Raw genomic sequence first — 15884 nt, 5'->3', positions numbered from 1 at the left:
TTCTTATGGAATTTTCTGTCTGTGGTGCTTTGCTCGCTGGCTGTGTCAAATCATGACCTTTGTCAGTGAAGATCATGATTAATCCCCCATTCGTAATGTCAAGAAAACAAAAAGCACTTTCTTTAAAAAAAAAAATTTTTAGATGACAAAAGTTGATCTTGCAAAACAGTCGAATATCAACTTTGAAAATGATTATAAAGCAGGGAAACAAAATCAAAGACCAAGCTGCTGGTTACAAATCATCTACTGCCAAAAAATAGAAGTCCAAGATGGGAAATTTTCTCACCTTGAATTGAATGGGTGGGCATTCTGTGATCCATAGTTTTCCCACAAGAGCACCTTCCTGAACAGAATATTGATTTTTGTCAAGAGGGACATTTCCTGAAGTTAAGAGAGAGCTAATGATTCTACTTCAGCGCCTCACAACACAGTGCGTGAAATAAGAAAGGCAGGGTCGTGTCTCCAGTGATGTAGATGGTAGCATGCTTTACTGGTATGCAAGAGGTCCTGGTGGAGACAAGATTAATTTTCTTTCCGAGTTCATCTCATCATAATATCCAGAAGATGCTTCCCTGACAATGTGTACAGTTTAGTAATTTATCTAATAAGATCAATTTTATTCAAAATTTAATGATTGCAGCTTCTAAAATACATGATTCTGGTGATAAAAATTACTTAGGTATGTCTAGTTCAGTACAGAAATATAATCTAGTTCAACTGTATTCTTTTTCAGGGATCTGGGAAATGAGTTCTGATTTCTGGGAATTTCCCGGTTGTATTTTATTTGTGGAATAACAGGAGAGAAACCCTCTAACACATGTATGAAACTGTAGTCTCTACATAACGAACCACTTTGAACCGTCATTTACAAACAACAAAATTTCTATCAAAACTTGAAATTTTCCTTTAATTTAGAAAAACAAAGATTATTCCTCTTATGTGAATTTTTTATGCAATGCTTTTTTGGATAAAACGAAGTGATTCCGTTATGCCAGGCGATTCACTATAAACATCCAAAAAAAAAAAGTTATTGAATTAAAGAGTAAATGGTAGGGCCGTAAATAGGCTGGGGCAATGCCCCAGAGCCCAGAGAAAGCACACTACGGTCCTGGTAAATGGAAACAATACTGAATAACTATTTTCATTGGCCTTGGCCAAAGTATCGGCCTACAGAATGGAACTGAATAATTAAAATATTCATGTTCACTCTACCTATTCAAGTAAGCACTAGCTTCTTGACAATTCTGTTAATTTGTAGATATTGCCTATTAAAAATAAACATTTCACACTTTATGAAACATGGAACCACAACTAGATGCTTGGTCACTGGGGACAAAAACATTTTGGTGCTCCCTTAAAACGTTGAAGGAGAGATTAAAGTGTCAAATTTGCGCTTCCTTTGGTCCACCACCAGGGGCGCACCAGACCCCAACTGCTCATATCCCCACCCCCCAAAGTTGTGGTTCTGGAAACACAATTCAACTCTTCAGCCGTAGATTTATTACAGTTAACTAGAGATGCCCAAAATAAAATTTATCAACAATGTATATTATTTTCAGTATTGTTTACCTTTCCTTTGGGTTAGAAGAAACCATGTTGAAAATTCATTTATGTGGAAAAACAATTAATCCTTTATGTACGCACTCCATGTATAACTAACTTAATAAAAGATTTTGAACAATCCAATAACTATTTTGTCAGATGTGAACCATAAATATTTTTCGTTCCAACCCAGAAGTTTTGCGGGGAGATATGTTTTCAAGACAGTACAGAGCCTTAAAAAAGACTGATGGGAAATGTAGCCTCTTTTTTCAAAAGCAAGGAAAAGAAACATCTTGATTTTTTCGGATTGGGGGTATTGTTATACAAAGCTTGCAGCAAAGCTGTCGCTTTACCATGGTGAGGTTGACGGAGCTCTAGCGCTGGGGCCTGGACCATTCTCATAATTTTTTGTTTTTCCACACTATAGATTGGGGAGGGGGGGGGGGGTGTCATGTGCTTTATCAGCACCAACAGGCATTTCACTGTGGACATCTGTTGTTCATGGACATTTTCGTTTCATTCAGACATTATGGCTTTCTATGCATTGAAACAGTAGGGGTCACACTATAGCCCTGAGGTCACACATAGGGACGCCGGAACATATCTGCTCGTGTTGCTAAAGCAATACCAATCATACCAATCACCATTTCAACATAGCTCAAATATTGCACTGAAAGCGCTTTTTTTTTAAAATTAAAATTTTTGAAGACATATCCATGGGACCCTTTCCTTGTGAGGAGTTGCATTGCTGCAGCTCTTTTTGTTTGCAAGTCATTTCAGGTCCAAGGGACTTTCTATTTGTCCATTAAGCATGAGAATAAAATGAGCATCATAGAATCTCAATTCCACAACGGTAGTCACAGCAATAGACTTGAGACAGTACGTTTCATCGCTGATTTCAGACGGATCTCAACCCTTTGAGTGGCATTGACAAGATACCTCGCCTTCTTATTTTAGTATTGGCATTTTGTAAAGTTAATCCCTCTCTCAGTGGAACACTTGCCCAATACCAGCGGTTCACAACCTTTTTTGACTAGCGGACCTTCTTTAGTAAAAAAATTCTATGTCGGAGCCTTGTAGGCCCATTTTTAATTATCCATCAAAATTACCGATTCATTTTTACTATTTAAAAATATTTATAATAATTTTTCTAAATTTTACTGGGTTTTTTTTTATTTTCCTCGAGTGGTCGCGGAGCCCCTGGGCAGTGCACAAGGAGCCCCGGTTGAGAACCCCTGCCCTATTCAAATGGTTCACAAACTTTTGTCAACCACTGCTCCCTTGCCTAATTCATGATTCGTCAGCGGCTCTTCAGGATAGATTAACAGATATTTCCCCGTATAAAAGAACTTCTTAAAAGCATAAACAAATCAATATCTCAAGCTCGCCACGACACCCCACATAAAGGTTGGTGATGCCTCTAGAAACAGCGACGCACACTTGGAAAAAACTGATCTATACCCATTACTTTATATACTCATTTACTGCTGAAAATCATAAGGAAGCTTATTGCTATTATGCTGTGTAAAGGGTTAAAAGGCATCAATCAATAGTCTCATAGATGTAGTTAAAAAGTACAAAAAAAAGTCGCTGAGAAAATAAAACAAAAAATAATAAATGCAATAATGGCATAACTTTGTTATCTGAAGTTTCTACCGCACAAAAAGAAAAAAATATATATATACTACAGAATCGTTTATTCCAGTGCTATTATCAAAATTAAATTTCAAAGCTCAACATAAGTTTAAATAAACAAATACAGACATAGAAACAAGTATTAAAAAAACATCCTAGTGAAATGAGATGCTGTATATTGAGATTCAAAGAGGAAGGAGAAATGGTTCGACGTTTGTTTTTCCATTTTCCACGACTTCTGGCAGTGTGAGGGAGAATTTGTGAAGGAAAATAAATACATAAATGACTTCAAATAAAAAGAAAAGATACACAATGTTTTATTTATCACCATGAAGTTATCGTCTAAAACAGTGTTTCTCAACCACCGGGCCGAGACCCGTTACCGCACCGTGACATCAATCGTACCGCGAGAATATATTCATTACCCTTTCATTTTTCAAGCATTTCCACGAATAACTAAGTGGTTTATTTCACTATTATGGTAAATATTATTTTAATTTTTCAGTCTAAAAATCATTTACAAGGGGAAAGATGAAAACCCCTCCCAGAACAAAGCAAGGCTTGCAACCTCATTTGTAAATTATAAGAATTTGGAGGATCCCTCTTCCCCTTATCGCACTGAAAATCCTTCGTTTTGTTGCAAGGCCCAAAGGAAGGGAAAGATGTCTCTGGTCCTCCCCTCCCACCTCGAAACTAGTATTTTTAATTTAATTTTTTTTTCTTTTTGTATTTTTGAGTATCCGTCTTCATGAGACTCAAACAACACAGCAGGGGTGGGAAATGTTTTTCCATACTCTCCGTTTCTTTTCCCTGAAAATATCCAACTGCTTCAGGGCTCTGTTGACAACTAGATGACAATAATGCCCTGAGAAAACTCGGCACCCCACCTTCCTTGGAGACTGAAAAAACATCTGTGCTACAGTGACCAAGCTGCATAACTTCAAAGGGGCTTCTTTTTTTCCTCGGAACCAAATATTTCTATAGGGAGAGGAAAAAATCGTTTTGCGAGACTCATTGAACACATGCGTTCAATTAACAATATTGAAGCTGTCTGTCTTTTTTTACTCAGCGTAAAGAGAGCCGCTGATAGCATGCAATTAGTGTGCGGCTAAAATTGCCCAGCGGTTTTCTGGAATAGATATACAGTATACCTGTACCACACACACACATGAGGGGGAAAAAATCGTTTCTGCTGTACAGCAATACGGATTCCTATGCTGGATTCAGGGCCACAACTAGATGCTTGGTCACCCGGGGCAAGCGCACATTTTGAAGCCTCCTTGTAATGTTGAAGGCGAGGTTTCAGAATGAAATTTGCACCCCCTCCGGGTCTAGCGCGCAGGATACGAAACCCGTCTGCCCCCCCTCTAGTTGTGGCCCTGGCTGGACTTCCTATGGTGTGTAAATTTTTCCCGCTCAGTGTCTGTCGGATGACCAGCTGCATGTAGAGAATCGAACCATTCCCCGCCGTTCGTGTAAGATTGAACTATTTATGTCAGATAGTAGTAATCACAAATTTGCTCTATTGGAATAATGAAACGCTCCTATGTGAGCAAAAAAATGCTTAAGATTTGTTTTTTTTTTAAAGTTCAAAGGATTTGATAGTGACATATTGATGAACTAGATTCTACCCCACGTAAGTTTGCTTTTATCTAAATGATTTTTTTTTTTGCTTTCTTTTGTGTAATTAACTGTAGAAAAACCATCCGCTGATGTTGCCAATAACTTTAAAGTTCACCTCTTAAATTCTGTAAAATTGTTGTGCAGATGTCAACGCCCGATTTCCGTATGGTCAAGTTCGGCATTTGACCCCAAAAGGGTAGGGCTGACATGGGAACAGCCCTGGGGCCTGGCACAATTACCATAATTTTTTGGGGTGCTATTGAAGCTGTAAATTCACTACAGAAGAACCCGTGAAAAGTTTTGCTTGGGAGAGGGGGGGGGGGCAGATGCAGATTAAAGTCAGTTGAGGCCCCAGACGCTAAAGTAAATACTGGACCCCTTAAATTAGAAAAAAGTGTAACGTTTGGGTTTTACGTGGCCCAGGGTGTGTGCCTGGTGCCCCCCAGGCCCGTCATTTAGGGGGCACAGGGGGCAACAGCCCCCCCGGCTTTTGAAAATACACTACAAATGGTATATATATACAAATATATATATATATATGCGTACCTTTAGTACATGCTCTTTGCCCCCTCCCCCCGGAAAAAGTTGAAATGACGGCCCTAGGGTGTGCCCGCCCTTAAACCCGCCTCTGCTTCGGGCTGACAAAAATCCCAGCCAACAAAATTTAAACAACAGATATTCACTGACAAACGGTTGAGCCTGTCAAAGAGAAATGAGGAAAACTGATTTCCACTGTGAAAGTGAGAGCTGCTCTCAGGAATGTGTGACAGGAGTGGTCGCACTGGGCACCGTGCTTTGTGGTCCCCCGCACTCATGGTAAACTATTTGAGGCTTTCATGAATTCTGAAATTACTTCTTGCATTAATTCTGAAGTTTCATCAATTCTGGAATTATTTCTTTCAACAATTCTGAAAAATCCCCCCCCCCCCGTAAATTCTGAATTGGTGCAGGAATTATTTCTTTCAATTATTTTTGATTCATTAAGTCCAAAATTTTTTATCAGTTTCAGGATTTTATTTTCTTTCATTAGTTTAAAATTGCTTTCAGTGATGAATTTTCGCCAGTTTTTGTATTAATCTATTGAATTGTGTATTTAACATTTTCTGCATGGATATTTCACAGCATTTTTGAAATAATGATTTATTATATATTTAAATATATTTTGAAATAATGAATGACGATTCCTCAGGGACGTAGCCAGAAATTTCGTTCGGGGGGGGGGGGGAACGAAAGTGATATAACAATAGATTTGGCCACCCTTTTCCCTTTTTCTCGGTCATTTCGGGAGGGGACCAGACCCCCCAAGTCTTCCCCTCACTACGCCCTTGCGATTCCTACCCCCAAATATATAAAATCAGGCAAATATTTTTCGTGTCCGAAACTATTTAGACGCACCGGGCCCCTTAGGTAAGGGGTCATTTAAGTATAACGTCAGCATCGATGGGGGAGGGGGTTCCCGATTTGCTGACTTTTGATAACAAGGGGGGAGCGGGATATGGATGATGCTCAAATCATTAACCACCCTTTATGAAAATATGAAATATTTTTAAAACGAAAAAAACCTTAGGATATATTGTGGGCGCATGAACTAACATTCTCCCTATAGATAAATTCCTTACAGAGCCTCTTCAGCGATCTCTAAATGTTTCACGGATCCCTCAAGTGCTCAGGAAATATTAAGTGCTCTGGAACTGTGCAACGCATCACTCAAGTGATCCGTAATTATGCCACGGACATGACACCCAAATCCTGAAGCAGGGCCCCTAGGCTGGGATCTTTTACGGACCCCTTCATGATAAATTTATAGCGTGAAAAAACAAAAAAAATGATGAAAATCAACCCCGGCCCCAGGGCTGGAGCCTCGTCAGACCACCCCTTGTGGGAGTCATGGCCACGGATCACTTAAGTAATCTGGGAATGTTCCGCGGGAAACTTGAGTCATGTAGAACCACAGTAGGGGCTGCTTAACTGCTCTAAAAATTTTACCACATGTCACTCAAGGGATCTCTAAATGTGCCACGGATCGTTCAAATGTTCTGGAACTGTGTCGCGGATGACTTAAGTGATCTTTGAATGTGCGACGAGCTTACTTCAGTGATCTGAAAATGTGCCAGAGGCTTACTTCAGTGATCTGAAAATGTGCCATGGGCCACTTAAATGCTCTGGAATTGTGCCACGGATTATTTAAGCTAGCTGTAAATGTCCCGCTTAGTTCATTTTCACAAAATTGGGTTTGAGGGGGCAAGCCACATCAGATAACCTTCAGGCCCACATTTGGTTCGGGGGGGTCCAGGGTTTACCATATATGGCGTAAAGTGTGGGTCGCAATGAATTTCTTAAACTTTGAGTTCTTACCCTTCAAATAGCATTGAAATTAACAGAAATCGACTATAATTACATATAAAGGTATTGAAATTTTAATTTTTTTTAAATGTTTCTTACATTAAAACCCCTATACCCTCTCCTGCATAGGTTTGTTACATTTTACTGCAGTGAAAATTTTACCACTACTACAAAAGTAGGTTGAAGAACGGGTTATCGCTAAAATCCAATAGATTCGAAAAAAACGGGACACCCTACTTCAAAAAAGGACGTATGGTCAGGCGAAAACATATGTAAATGTTATGGTCTGTACAGAGAAATGACTCGCATACTTTGAGCAACACCAATCATTTCGGACTTCCGGCGTCCCTGGTCACACACCCTTAATGCTGGTATCCTTGCTGGTGTAGGGAAAATACTGCAGTTGTCAGTAGCCTTCATTAAACGATAATTACAATGTCTTTTCTTCCTTCCTCGGAGAAGGACACTGAGAGCGGTGCCTCGTAAAAGCCACATCCCGCGATCATTTGGTTCGCAACGCAAGGTAAGATAATTAAAGTAAAAGATAATAAAAGTCTTTGTCAGGATCCGGAGGTCATCTTGGGCCTCGGGAAAGCAATAATTTTTATGGCTTTCAATACAAAGGCTACGGAATGGGAGGAACATCTAGCCAACAACAGGGAACGTTCAGACATTTTGAAATGGACAGAGAAGGAAGACTGCTCGTTTGTGCTGATGCATATTGTCCTACAGCTAACATACTGAACCTATTACATACTCCCTAAATTTTTTCTCCCCACCAAGCATCTTCCTTTGAAATGTCCGAACAAGTACGGGATTTCCTTCACGCCGGCTGTGGTTTTTACGGTTTTATGTCTAACAAAGACTTATTATCTTCACCTTAATTATCTTACCCTACGTCGCAAAACAAGTAATCGTGAGATGGGGCATTAAATTGTTTTCTTTGTTAATTTTTTTCCCCCCCGTTACTTATACATGTGTATTGTTAAAAAAATTGCAATAAAAAGAACAGAAATACTTAGTTCAAGATATCCACTGATATGTATACAAATCGATACGACTGATGTTAAAATGTCCTGTTTTCTCCTATGGGACATATCTGAAAGGAAAACAAATAAAAAGGCCATCTCATTGGCCCCCAGGTCTGGGGCCGTGTCCGTAGGTTCCAGTCGGTGGCGATGAATGCATAGGCTTCCGATATTGGATTTAGTCCATCTGATGATGAAGCAAGAGCGTTCAAGAATGGTAGGATAGTCCAGCGTAGCAGATCGAGAAGAGTCTATCTGACAACTCAGCATAGGCAACTTCTGGTGAAGGTGATCCTCAGAGAAAGGGGAAGTTCAATTCATTATTTTTCAGAGACCTCAGCAATAACTTGGCAAATCGCATCTTAAGAAGTAGAACTCTTAGCACACCAGCAGTGCTCACATGCAAACAAGTCACAAATGAAGCCAAGAAAGAAGGAATTACACCTTCTTATACGAGTTAAAAGTGCTCCACATGCCATCTAGGCTTCTTTGCATACTAGGAAAAATTTCCCTCTCCGCACTAGTGCAGTGACGTAGCCAAAAAACTTATGTATACGTGAGGAAGATGACGTCACTCCTCAGGAGACGCACAATCTAGGATCGTTGTGCGATCTCAGATCGGAGATCGTCACAAGTAGGCTTTCAGCGCACAAAGAAAGTGATGACATCACTCATTGGATTTGCATATGGATACGTGGCTTGAATTATTTCTGAACAATTATTTTTCTGGGTGGCAACAACTCAACAAGATAGAGGAGTTGATCAGACCTCTCCATGATGTTTACACAGATATTACATTTTTAGATCATGGAATTTTAGTATGGTGACGGATCGGAAGCCTGCGGATACCTCCGCCCGAGAGACAGAAATGAAGGTCCAAAATTTACAAATCCCATTTAGAAATATACTGCATACAATATATATATGTATATATATAGTTAACATACCAAAATATAACATTACACATAAATAATAATTATACCATTATAAATCCTGTAACTCAACCAGGTCCTTTCCCGGGGGACCATAGATTATTATTAATGAAACATAAAAGCCTGTGGGGGTAATATGTTACAACCACTTGGGTACAAGTAAGCATTAACTGTCAGAAGTCTGAAGTGAGTCGGCATACAAAGAGCCCACATAAGGAATTTTCACCATCTGAAGCCAGGTTTGAACACATTCACATTGATATTGCAGGCCCTTTGCCTCCATCAGAAGGCTACCAATATTGCCTCACCTGTGTGGATTGCTTCTCTAAATGGCCTGAAGCCTTCCCTATGCTGGATAGCTCTGTTGATATTGTGGGCAAGATTTTTACGCTGGATGCGTTGCTCTGTTTGGTTCACATAACAGAATCACCTCAGATCAAGATGTCCAGTTCTTTTTGTTCAAGGCTTTAACCAAGTTCTTGGGAACCACATGCCAGGGGACCACATATCACCCAGAAGCAAATGGTCAAGTAGAACGCTTCCATCAAGTCTGCCATCAAGGCTCATGCAACTAACCGGTGGCTAACGGTTCAAGGAACCTTTGCCCCGATATTTTGCCTCAGACATTTTGTCCCCGACATCTCGCCCCTGGCACGTTTCATCCCCAGTACATTTGGCCCCCGCAAATTTCGCCCCTGAAATCTCACCCCGGTACATTTAGTCCCCGGAAATTTCGCCGAGGACATTTCGCCTGCCCTGACTATATCAGTGACCCAATGAGTGACTCAGTGAGTAATCAAGTAAATCGGAAATTTATGTCTGATATTTCGCCTGCCCTGATCGTAAGCGTGACTGTATGAGTGAGCATATGAATGATGGTACGAATGAATATATGAATGATGGTACGAGTGGCCACATGAGTGATCAAGTGAGTTGGACATTTATTCGTGACATTTTGCTTCCCCTGATCGCATGAGTGACCAAGTGAGTGAATATATGAGTGATCGAATGAATTGAAAATTTACTCCCGGACATTTCACCTGCCTGACCGTAGGCGTGACCGTATGAGTAAACATATGAATGATGGTACGAGTGACCAACTGAGTGACCCAGTCAGTAATCAAGTGAATCTGAAATTTACCCCCTGACATTTCGCCTGCCCTGATCGTACGCGTGAACATATGAATGATGGTACAAGTGACCACATGAGTGATCGAGTGAGTTGGACATTTAGCTTTCCCTGACTGCACGAGTGACCAAGTGAGTGAATACATGAGTGATCGAGTGAATTGAAAATGAAATTAAATAAATTTAATGAAAATTTATCCCTCGGATATTTCACCTGCCCTGACCCAGTGAGTGATCATATAAGTGCAACAAATTGCAATTTTTGGCAAAATTTAGTGATAAGCCGTATTCAGCATTCTCCTCAATGATACATGGTGAACCTAAGTATGAAGGTTTTTATTTAAACCCATCTGGATATCTAGGAAGCGTGAAGGGAGGGAAAAGGTACCTTGGGGGGGGGGATTTTAATGTTTTTGTTCAGGACGGTAATACCTCTTCTTATATTGAAAAAATTCGCAGCAACGTAAATTTTAAATTTGGGAAAAATATTTTATGCTTCAACTGAAAATTCCAAATTCTTAGGATCCATCAAAGTGTGAGTCACTTGGTCACTCAGTGCTCCGTAACCATCTATAAAATGGAGGGGATGAGGAGGATCATCTTTGCAGACAACTCCACCCGACACTTTGTCAATCACTCAATCGCTCACTTCGTCAATCACTCAATCACCCACTTTGTCAATCACTCAATCACTCACTTTGTCAATCAATCAATCGCTCACTGGGTCAATCATACGGTCATTAACTTTATCAATCTTTCGGTCACTCATGCAGTCATTCACTTTATCAATCTTTCGGTCACTCATGCAGTCACTCAATGGTCACACATTCACTTATGCGTTCCATCACTCAGTAACTCACATGGTCAGCCCCTTGATCACTCACTTGGACACTCGTACCGTCACTCACCTGGTCACATATATAGTCACTCACTTGGTCACTCATGCAGTTAACCACTCGGTCACTCATGCAGTCATTCACTTGGTCACTGATACAGCCATTCGGTCAGACACTCTGGCACTCATATGCTCAATCATTCAGTATTTCCCTTGGTCACTCATACGCTCAATCACTCACTAGGAAACTTACACCAGTATTTAATTAGTCACTCATTTGGTCACTTATTCACTCAAATGTTCCATCGCTCAGTAACTCCCTTTGTCACTCACACGGTCAATCCCTCGATAACTCACTTGATCACTCATACAGTTAATCACTTGGTCACTCATACATCCATTCAGTCAGTCACTCGGTCACTCATATGGTTAATTACTCACTCTCTCCTTTGGTCACTCATATTCTCAATCACTCAGTCACTCACTTGGAAAATTACACAAGATTTAATCGGTCACTCATTCACTCAAACGTTTCATTGCTCCATAACTCCCTTGGTCAGTCACACGGTCAATCCCTCGATCACTCACTTGATCGCTCATACAGTTAATCACTTGGTAGCTCATGTGGTCATTCATTTGGTCACTCATACGCCATTCGGTCAGTCACGTGGTCACTCATACGGTCACTCACGTGGTGAGTCAATCTGCCACTCGCTTAGTCATTTGTACGGTCACTAACGCACTTCTACAATCCATTTCACACTCACTTGGTCACTCGATCACTCGCACGGTCACTCATACAGTCAATCACTCATACGTTCAGGGCAGGTGAAATGTCAGGTGTGAATTTTTCAGGGGCCAAATGTACCGGGGCGAAATTTCTGGGGGCCAAATGTAACGGGGATGAAACGTTCCAGGGGCGAGATGTCAGGGTTAAAATGTCTGGGACGAAATGTCGGGGCGAAAGTTCCGGATCCCGTGGCCAACAGTACATCCTATGATTCTATTGGGTTTTTGAGCCACCTGAAAGGACTTGCAAGCCACAACTGCAAAAATGGTGTATGGTGGACCTATACGACTTACAGGAGAGTTCTTCACACCTAGTGGCATCATCCAGATCCATCAAGCTTTGTCGATCAGTTGAAGACCATCATTGAAAATTTAAGCCCAAGACAGACTGTTTGCCATGGAAAACACACTTTTTTTGTCAGAAAAGACCTGTTGTCCTGCTCATACGTTTTCCTCCCCACAGACAGAGTGAAGAAAGGCCTAGAACCTACAAACAAGGGAACTTACCAGATGCTGTCAAGATCGGAAAAAGTCTTCCAAATATTAATAAAAGGTGGACCAGTATCTATAAGCATAGACAGAGTCAAACCGGCTTACATCTGGGTGATGACCTGCCTTTCACTGCCCACAAGCTTTCCAATGATCAGCAAGCAACAACTTCAAAGCATCAGCAGGCAACAACAACTTCAAAAGATTAACACACCTCTGTGACAAGGACCAACCTTTCAAGACCACCCTGACACCTGACTGGCCAGATTCAGGTTGCCCTGCAAGTAGTTCTCTCGCTATTGCTGGCAGGGGACTACCTGTGGGTAATCGGTCAAAACCAACCAGGGGATCAAGCTTGTCAACAATAGAAAGTAAGGAAACAGTTATTTTCCAAATATTATGCCGAGGTGAACTCTGAAAGAAAAGTCATCACGTCCTCGCCGGGACTCAGACCCAGGCCCTCGGTCAAAACCAACCAGGGGATCAAGCTTGTCAACAATAGAAAGTAAGGAAACAGTTATTTTCCAAATATTATGCCGAGGTGAACTCTGAAAGAAAAGTCATCACGTCCTCGCCGGGACTCAGACCCAGGCCCTCTTGCATACCGGGCAAGCATGCTACCATCTACACCACTGAAGACATGACCCTGCCTTCCTTATTTCACGCCCTGTAACATGAGGTGCTGAAGTAGAGGCATTAGTAGCCTCTCTTAACTTCAGGAAATGGCCCCGGGTGGGATGGTTTAGAGTGAGATAGATGGTTTTTTTCTCAGTCCGAGATATCAAGGAAACAGTTATGACTTTTCTTTGAGTTCACCTCAGCATAATATCCGGAAAATAACTGTTTCCTTGATATCTCGGGCTGAGAAAAAAGCCATCTATCTCACTCTAAATAGAAAGTAAGTTGGTTTTTTAGAATGCCCTAATGAATGGCTGTGCTTGTTGTAGAGAATAGAATGTTTATATATTAATTTACTTTGTAGTACTGCCGTATACATTTAAATTAAATATATTTTTATACCTGATGTTGTCACTCCTTCCACGCACCTAAACATTATGGACATCCAGGTTTGGCGTGCCGTCTCGCATAACCACTGATCAAGGTGTTCAGTTTCAAAGTCGTCTCTTCCGATCACTCGCCCATTTCCTTGACGTGGAGCGAATTCACACTACAGCATATCATCCTCAGTCGAATGGGATGATATGCCGAATGGTCTATATTCTGCAGATCCAACACTTGTCATTCGAACAAAGCGATCGCCATTGATAATGGCCTGTTTTGCTAAAGCGGCATCTTGAAATGGTATTCCTCCAAAAAGGGGTGAGGGAGGAAGAGAGTTTCTTTGAATAGGGTGCAGGCTTTTTTTGTGATACATTGCCTCTGTCCCTAGGGTAGGGACTTAATGAATTTCAGTGAGCCTGCTGTTCAATCAGTGTTTGAAAATACGCTTTTTGGTTCGATTCCTTTCGTCGCGATCTGATAAGTATAGTTGTGATAGCTAGCCGGCGAGTTTCTTTTATTGTCCAAAACTGCATATACTTGTGCTTCAGAAATAAAGAAAGTCTTTCTTCCTGGTATCCGTAGTCTCCAATCGATTAAAAAAAACCAGTTGAAAAGAACATTTGAAACTGTAGGAAAAAGTCACAAACATTTAGGGGGGGGGGGAACCCAGTCTACCTCCCCCCCCCTCCGCCTAAGCCCTTGTTATTTATCAAATATGAACATGGAAATGTATTATTTGAAATCTGTATACAATACCTATTTGAAATTTTACATTCTATGAGTTACACATGACTGAAACTTCGGTAATTGGCTATTTTACTCTCAGGTCTTAACACTGTTCCATTGTTTTGATATATTTCATCAATAATAATAAATCGTGTACAACAATAAGTACTCAGGTGTCTGTCCAGACTTTTTGCACAGGGTTCTGTTTTTGCAAAAATTTACCTAATTTTTATGAAAATGTACCTTATTTTTGTGAAAACGTTCAAAATAGCAGTGAAAGTAATACTAATTAATATACTACTCCTATATATTACATTACTCCTATATATTGGTCTTTGCATTACTTTATTTTACGTTAATTTGAAATCAAATTGAGTTTCAAGTTAAAGTGAGAATTGCTAAGTTTACTGAAAAATATAAAAACATACCAGCACTCATATCCTTATACGTCTATCTCCAGCCAATTCGAAAATATCAATGATTGAAAGGCATTCAATATCTGTAAGTATGTCAGGTCCATTGAGTACGATCCGAATATGTTTGTCGAGAGTGGTTAGTGACAATTTTGATCTTAAATCGGTGCACACAAGATTCATTTGAGAAAAAAGTCTCTCGACAGATGCTGTTGATGAAGGTACAATAGTGCATACTGATAATAACCTCATTAAATTAGGACAAGCAGTCCAGATGTTTGCATCATTCTCCATAATTTTCAAAACATCATTTCGAGAAATTGTTTTCTCCAGTGTTTTTTTGGCCTCATATTTCTTGCCTTCACAGCGAAATGCACTTGCTTCATTATTCTTTTGTCTCTCAAAAGACAATTTTGCAAGAGATATCTTTTTATCAAACCCATTCTTTTCCATCATATCTTCAGATGCATTCAGTATAGGTTGCGATATTTTCGCAGTCCCCTGAAATTCATTTTGCTGCTTTCCACCATAAAATGACAATAATACATCCAGGCATTCTTCAGAAGTCTCCACTGTCTTTAATTCACTGTGTGAAATATATCAAAGGCATTTAATATTGTTTTCACACTAAATGCAACCAATATTTCTTCCTGAAAATCACAAATAAAATTGAGAACAAAGTTTTCCTTAAATTCCTGGATTATGCTGTCTGCATAATTCCATACTTTTTCTTGCTTCGTTTTTTCCTACTAAGTTCAGCGCATTCTTGGGAGAAGCACAACAGATCTTTACACTGCTTGAAATGTTCTCCTGTATGTAAATCATTTGCAAGCACTTCAATTTCCTGGCAAACTAGAACCTTTGCATTCATAGAGCTAAACATGATTGTAGAGCCCTGAAGCCACAAGCTAAATATATTTATAACTTAGAACACCTGTATTCACAAGTTGCTCTCTGATCCCCATCAATTCAGGCTCCCGAGACTTTGAGAAGATTATCGAGCATTTCAATCAATTGTTGGAACCTAACTATCACTCATTGGCATGCAAGTCCATGAGATAACCAATGGGTAATCAAAACACTCGACATTTTCAAAACATCTACACCATACACATCTTGCTGAATATCTAAAAACACTTGCTGTTTCTTTGGGCTGTAGTAAAAGAGCTTCCATAAGCTTATGAGAACGGCATCCACAGCTTGTAGAATGGGCATTTTTTATTAAATGTACAAAAACTAAAGCTAGTCTATGATTTCTGCAGTTGACATAAATAGAATGAGGTGCCAAGTGTCATATACGACTTTGTACACCTGATATTTCTCCACTCATCCATCCAAAGCGAAAAACAGCAATTTAGTGATTGGAATCGCTTTTGCTATCAACAACTTCTCAATGGCA

The 15884-nt window shown here is 40.1% G+C and overlaps 1 protein-coding gene across 7 annotated transcripts in view; it reads right to left on the bottom strand.

Annotated features, from left to right (window-relative positions):
• The window catches only part of LOC149080478 (regulator of G protein signaling 12-like), a 290792-nt gene that overhangs the window by 155700 nt on the left and 119208 nt on the right, over positions 1 to 15884 (bottom strand). The gene's annotated exons all lie outside the window — the stretch shown is intronic.

The sequence above is a fragment of the Pholcus phalangioides genome, unplaced genomic scaffold (assembly GCF_987345545.1).
Source record: "Pholcus phalangioides strain wild (caught in Gottingen) unplaced genomic scaffold, Ppha-v1.0 ptg000011l_1, whole genome shotgun sequence".
Taxonomy (NCBI): Eukaryota; Metazoa; Arthropoda; class Arachnida; order Araneae; family Pholcidae; genus Pholcus; species Pholcus phalangioides.
This window is presented reverse-complemented; position numbering and strand designations above follow the sequence as displayed.